Source organism: Scyliorhinus canicula, unplaced genomic scaffold (genome assembly GCF_902713615.1).
Source record: "Scyliorhinus canicula unplaced genomic scaffold, sScyCan1.1, whole genome shotgun sequence".
Classification (NCBI taxonomy): Eukaryota; Metazoa; Chordata; class Chondrichthyes; order Carcharhiniformes; family Scyliorhinidae; genus Scyliorhinus; species Scyliorhinus canicula.
The window spans coordinates 2117698-2124880 of record NW_024055728.1 but is presented as its reverse complement, the minus strand read 5'-3'; the positions used below and the strand labels follow the sequence as shown (position 1 = coordinate 2124880).

General features: G+C 47.6%; 1 long non-coding RNA gene across 1 annotated transcript; it reads left to right on the top strand.

Moving 5' to 3' along the window:
* The first annotated feature begins 791 nt into the window (after nt 1-791).
* On the top strand, nt 792-4288 carry LOC119960722. Its single transcript, XR_005459506.1, has 2 exons — nt 792-911; nt 3991-4288. It is a non-coding gene; the product is annotated as an uncharacterized LOC119960722 (long non-coding RNA).
* The last annotated feature ends 2895 nt before the right edge of the window (nt 4289-7183 follow it).

Genomic DNA, 7183 nt, shown 5'->3' with positions numbered 1-7183 from the left:
GTATCTCGCTGATGAATTGCCGTTGCAGGACCTCGCTGTATCCTCTCCTATGTCATTGGTGCCAATGTGGACAATAACCTTGTCTGATTTCCTCCCGTTTGAAGATGCTTTGTAGCCGCTCAGAGACATCCAGGACTTGGGCATCAGGGAGGCAAATTACCATGGTGGAGTCCTTTCGCGGCCACTGAAGCGCCAGTCAGACGGCAGCAAGGTCGCTGCAGTCTTGAAGGGTCGAAGGGCCTGATCCTGTGCTGCAATTTTATTTGCTCTTCTATTCCTTCGTGGTAACGTGATGCGTTTTGACAAGAGTGATAGCGAGGGACTATCCGGAAATAATGTCTCCATTCTGAAGAGTGCAGGGATACAGTGTTGGGACCGACACATGGATAGGCATATGAACATGGCCGTACACAACGAGACAGGATCGAATATACAGATGCGCTATTAGCCTTTACAAAAAAGGACGTTCGTCCAAATTCAGGGGTTTTGATGAACATTTTTACAGGCACTGAGTCTGTATATGCACTCTGGGCACAGCTTCATTCGAGAGGGAGGGTCTGTCTGCAAGGGGAACACATCATGTGGAACACCAGCGAGGTACAATGCTTTCGCCCTTTAGATTTTTCAGCTATGTGGATCTGGATTTGCTAAAGGCGACTTCATGGAAATAAGACATGAATAAGGAAAACACAGTTTCCAATGATATCACCAGGAAGCAGACACGCCCACTCGTGTGATTATAAAAGCAGCAATACTCCGTGATTAGATAGAGAAGAGATCGACACCAGCATTCTGACCGTAACTCTGACTGATCCCAGCGAAGATGCAGAAAGGGCTGTTCTTGGTGCTTGTACTTCTAGTGCTGACTCAGCACAATCCTACTGCAACGAGGCAAGATATTATGGAAAGACGTAAGAATCTCTTAACGTTCTCCAACAATAAAGCCGCTGGGTTTCATGAAGATACAGTTTAAATCGATTGTATTTTCTTTGAGTGGAATGGTTTGATAGGATAAGGGATGTGGATTGTGAGATTCTTTAAAAAACTGATGAATTTTAAGGGAAGCACGGTAGCATTGTGGATAGCACAATCGCTTCACAGCTCCAGGGTCCCAGATTCGATTCCGGCTTGGGTCACTCTGTGTGGAGTCTGCACATCCATCCCGTGTGTGCGTGGGTTTCCTCCGGGTGCTCCGGTTTCCTCCCACAGTCCAAAGATGTGCAGGTTAGGTGCATTGGCCATGATAAATTGCCCTTAGTGTTGGGTGGGGTTACTGGGTTATGGGGATAGGGTGGAGGTGTTAACCTTGTGTAGGGTGCTCCTTCCAGGAGCCGGTGCAGACTCGATGGGCCAAATGGCCTCCTTCTGCACTGTAAATTCTATGAAATTCAGTATACAATATCCTCATTGGTAAAACTCAGGTATTTTAGTCACTATTTGAGTATTTCTCGGGTCGTGTTAGTTTTGCGAGCTGATCCACACGGATCAATAATGAAACCAGAAGTTACTGGGTGGGGCACATTGCTGGGTCTAAGTGGGATCATTGATCCGGATAACAAACTCTGTCATTGTGCTCATTGCACAGTTCAGTTACTGCTCCCGGTCACTGACACAGCTACGGATGGTGAGAGTGTGTACTGTGTGTGAGGACAGGATCAGAATCCCCACCAGACCATTTTTCCCCACACTTCTCAGCCAGAACCTCAGGTGAAGAAAAGTTATTGGAGCGAGACGGAGGTTTTCTATGGGAACAAGCCCACATTTCATTATGAGACATGGTACAGTTACAGAACCAGTAATCCCGAGAACCGGGGTTCCAATCCCATCACGGCAAACGGTGGAATTTGAATCCCATCAACATCATGAAACCATTGTCATTCATCGTAAAATCCCATCCGGTTCGTTCCTGCCCTGTGCGGCACTGGCCTACCTGTGACTCCAGACCAACTGGAATGACCTGGCAAGGCCCTCAGCTACCACTACGGTCAGGAGACAATAAAATACCAAAGGGAACTGGGAGTAAAATGCAGTCAATCCTATTCATTGAACTGGATTAACACTGCCTCTTTCATAAATATGTGGGGTGTGAGAAGTTGGATTAAGTAGATATGACAAAGGGAGAAATAATGCATTGTAAATAACTGGGGGGCAGTCTCTGTCTCAGTTGGGCGTTAAATGAATGTTTGTGGGTTGCGGTCACAGTCCAGTCCATGGAGCTCAGCACTGCGGCAGTGCTCCACTATTGTGCATTGATATTCCACCCCTGTACATGGAGCTCAGCACTGCGGGAGCGCTACACTGTTGTATATTGATGATCCACTCCTGTACATGGAGCTCAGCACTGCGGGAGTGTTACACTGTTGTGGTTTAACGTCCCAGTCCACATGACCAGAAATTGTACATCTGACAATTCTAATTGGCTATTTTGTGGGATTTTCTGTAAATTGATTGGCCGCACTGTTTCAGAGCACACATTGTTGGACATTGAGAAACCGTCTCCCCTCCCTTATACTTTTGTCATATTCCGGGAAAAGTTCTACGTAAGTATAATTTTCATTTTCTCTTCTCCTTGATATTGGGGGTAGTTATCCTCATTCTTAGGCAACGTGCAGGGCGTCAGTACACTTCAGACAGAAGTTCTAACAGGACAGAAATTGGTATAGAGGGATGGACTGGGTGTGAACCGACCAGAGGGTGGGAGGACTGGGAGTCTGTGCAGTGCAAGAAGTGGGGCGGGACGGATTACGTACATGTCACAGAGTTCCAGAGAGGGAGGGAGTCTAGGCACATCAGAGATTGGAAAGTAGAGAGTATGTACATGTCAGGCAATGAGAGGGAAGGAGTGAGTGAGTCAGTACAAATCATAGAGTGGGAGGGAGGTGAGTCTGTGTGTCACAGGGAGTGTGAGGGAGGGACAGATTCTGTCCAGGACAGAGAGTGGGTGTGAGGGACAGATTCTGTCCAGGACAGAGAGTGGGTGGGAGGGACAGATGCTGTCCCGGACAGGGAGTGGGAGGGAGGGACAGATTCTACCCAGGACAGAGAGTGGGTGGGAGGGACAGATGCTGTCCACGACAGGGAATGGGAGGGAGGGACAGATTCTGTCCAGGACAGGGAGTGGGAGGGAGGGACATATGCTGTCCAGGACAGAGAGTGGGTGGGAGGGACAGATTCTGCCCAGGACAGAGAGTGGGTGGGAGGGACAGATGCTGTCCAGGGCAGGGAGTGGGAGGGAGGGACAGATTCTTTCCAGGACAGAGAGTGGGTGGGAGGGACAGATGCTGTCCAGGACAGGGAGTGGGAGGGAGGGACAGATTCTACCCAGGACAGAGAGTGGGTGGGAGGGACAGATGCTGTCCAGGACAGGGAGTGGGAGGGAGGGACTGATTCTGTCCAGGACAGGGAGTGGGAGGGAGGGACATATGCTGTCCAGGACAGAGTGTGGGATGGAGGGACAGATTATGTCCTGGACAGGGAGTGAGAGAGTGGGCGGGAGTGACAAGAGGATGGATGGAGGGTGGAAGTTTGTACAAGGCATGGAGTCTGAGGCTGGAAACTCTGGAATATTATAATATACATCAAATCCAATGTAACTGGCATGACGGCACACTGGTTAGCATTGTACTTTCACAGCACTAGGGTCGCATGTTGGAATCCCGGCTTGTGTGGTGTCTACACGTTCTCCCGTGTCTGCGGTTTCCTCCAACGTGCTATTTGGTAATTTGGACATTCTGAATTCTCCCTCCCTGTGCCCGAAGAGGCGCCGGAGTGTAGCGACTAGGGGCTTTGCACAGAAACTTAATTGCAGTGTTAATGTAAACCAACTTGTGACAATAAAGTTTGTTATTTAAAAATCTACATATATAATAATAATATGTTGTGTGGAGTCTGTCCCTGTCACACTGACAGGCTCTGCGTAATGTTTTCTCATTGTTCTCCCTCCGAAGAACCAGCAATTACTTCCTCCTTCATGTTGTCTTTTCCTTTTAGAGTCAGGACCTGACAATGGTGAGATGAATGCCAGCGCTGGTGAACTGTCAGTCCCTGATCAGGTGGCAGCTGTCATTTCCTGTTCCAAAAACGAGGATGGCTCAACACCTTATTGAAGGTTAAAGCTGAATGTTCCAGTGAGGGACTTCCATCAACCAGAGATCCCCATGTTCTCACTGAATGGAAGTTTCGTCCCTGGAAAATTATTCCCTGATTACTTCACTGCTCCAACAGCTGACCCTATGTTACTGCTGTCTGAATAACGGCCTGTCATCAGAAATAAAACGTATTGCATTGATCACTGCTTCATGTTTTGTTTACATTGGGATCAGGCTGCCTGGGGAGAAGTTGCCCGGATTCGATTGAGTCTGGGCACAGATATGTAAGTTCCAGATAAAGGGAAGGGGACATCAGTTCAGGGAAAATGGACTGAGATAATGCAGGAGACACTTAATATCAGCTCTCTGACCGTTTCCAGTTCTAGATCTATCTATCGAGAACAAGATGATGGTCGGAAAGTGATTAAAGCTAACCGTGAAACTGATCCAGGAGCTCGGCAATAGTTTCAGATGGGGAGCGCATTCATAGGGTTGGTAAGAGATTGGCAAAGTGGTTCAGGGGCTGCGAGAGTCATTCACGGTGTGGTGCAGGAGATCTCAGTGTGGGTGAAATGTTCAGTGGGTGGGGAGGATTAGTAATTTTATAAATTTGAAGTTCTTTACTGCAATTAAGGAGCAATTTTCAGTGGTTATTCCACCCGCACAGCCCACTTTTGGGTTGTCAGTGTAAGACCGACGCAGTCACAGGGAGAATGTGACCCGGAGCCGCGATCGAACCCGTGTCCTCTGCAATGCGGTGTTGGGAGGTTTGTAGGGGGGGGGGGGGGGAGGAAAACCTCAATTGTGTGGATCTGTGGTTGAATGTATTTCAGGGATATGCGGCGCGTTTCAGAGCAACGTTTAGGCTTTGAGGGCACTCCAGACATATCCAGGGAACTACAGAGGGTGTCAAACCAGGGGCTGGTTTAGCACAGGGCTAAATTGCTGCCATTGAAATCAGACCAAGGCAGGCCAGCAGCAAGGTTCAATTCCCGTACCAGCCTCCCCGAACAGGTGCAGGAATGTGGCGACTAGGGGCTTTTCACAGTAACTTCATTTGAAGCCTTACTGGTGACAATAAGTGATGTTCATTTGCATTTCAGAGCATCACAGAGTGTGTCCGGGACTGGCAATGGGGTTAAGGGCACCACAGAGGGTATCCGGGCCTGACAATGGGGTTAAGGGCACCACAGAGGGTGTCAGGGCTTAACAGAGGGTATCAGGGTACCAGAGTGTGTCCGGGCTCCACAGAGGGAGATGGGAAGATGCTCCCTCTGCGGGGGAAGGGGTTTTGTACGTCACCGGATGGGGAAGAATGGGGAGGCAAGAGTTACAGGCGTGTGGGTGGTGATGATGTTCTGGAAAACGTTTTACTGGACAGGAAGGGGGATTGCAGTAGGGGTGACGGGGAGTCAAATCATTGGCGGGGGGATTGATTCAGAGTGCTATGGAAGAGTTTCAGTCTCTGGGAAGGTAATCGGTGAGATGGGGATGTGTTTCATTGGGTGGGCAGAGGTTCAGGTTTCTATGGAAGAGTTTCAGTCTCTGGGAAGGGAATCGGTGAGATGGGGATGCGTTTCATTGGGTGGGGAGAGATTCAGGTTGCTATGGAAGGGTTTCAGTCTCTGGAACGGTAATCGGTGAGATAGGGATGTGTTTCATTGGGTGGGGAGAGATTCAGGTTGCTATGGAAGGGTTTCAGTCTCTGGGAAGGTAATCAGTGAGATGGCGATGTGTTTCATTGGGTGGGGAGAGATTCAGGTTTCTATGGAAGAGTTTCAGTCTCTGGGAAGGGAATCAGTGAGATGGGGATGTGTTTCATTGGGTGGGGAGAGATTCAGGTTGCTATGGAAGGGTTTCAGTCTCTGGGAAGGTAATCGGTGAGATGGGGATGTGTTTCATTGGGTGGGGAGGGATTCAGGGTGCTATGGAAGAGTTTCAGTCTCTGGGAATGTAATTGGTGAGCTGGGGATGTGTTTCATTGGGGCGAGGGGATTGATTTAGGGTGCTATGGAAGAGTTTCAGTCTCTGGGAAGGGAATCGGTGAGATGGGGATGTGTTTAATTGGGGGCGGGGAGGGATTCAGGGTGCTGTGGAAGAGTTTCAGTCTCTGGGAAGGGAATCGGTGAGATGGGGATGTATTACATTGGGTGGGGAGGGATTCAGGGTGCAATAGAAGTGTTTCAGTGTCTGGGAAGGGATTCGAGAACATGACGATGAGTTTCAGTGGGTGGGGGATGCAAGCAGGGAATGGGGAAGAGATACGGTGAGTGGGAACGGGAATCAGGAAAATGGGCTATTAAATACAGACCGTTCAAAGAGTATCCGACATGAAACTATTAAATCAATATGTTATTTAACCAGCGTCCTCAATTAAATAGACAATATCAAAACAGTGTACTATATTAAATACAAACAACGTGGACAGTTCAATTGTAAACATGCTGGTATTATCATATCCAGCATTGAAAAAAAGTATTAAACAGTACCCTCCATCAAACAGACTCCATTAGGCAGCGCTCAACAATAATCCAAACCTATTTAAACAGGGTACAATGTTAATTTGAAACCATTTGAACCGTGTCCCATATTAAACAGAAACCAATTAACCAGTGTCGTATATTAAACAGCATATAAACAGTCTCCGAAATTAAGCAGAGACAGTTAAACAGTACCCTACATTACCACAGACTATTTAAACAGTGTCCTGTATTGAACAGAGAGTATTTCAACAGTGTCCCACATTAGAGAGCATTGAAACAGTGTCGGACATTAAATAGGTAGCATTTAAACAGTGCACGACATTAGAGAGCATTGAAATAGTGTCCGACATTACATAGAGAGCATTGAAACAGTATCCTACATTAAACAAGACTTTTTAAACAGTGTCCCACATCAAACAAAGGCTATTTAAATAGTGTCCGAGATTAAACAGATAACATTTAAACAGTGCCCTACACTAAACAAAGACTATTTAAACAGTGCCTTACATTAAAACGAGACTTTAAACAATGTCCTACATTAAACACAGACTAAACAGTGCCATGCATTAAACAGAGACTATTTAAACAGTGCCCTGCATTGAACAGAGACGA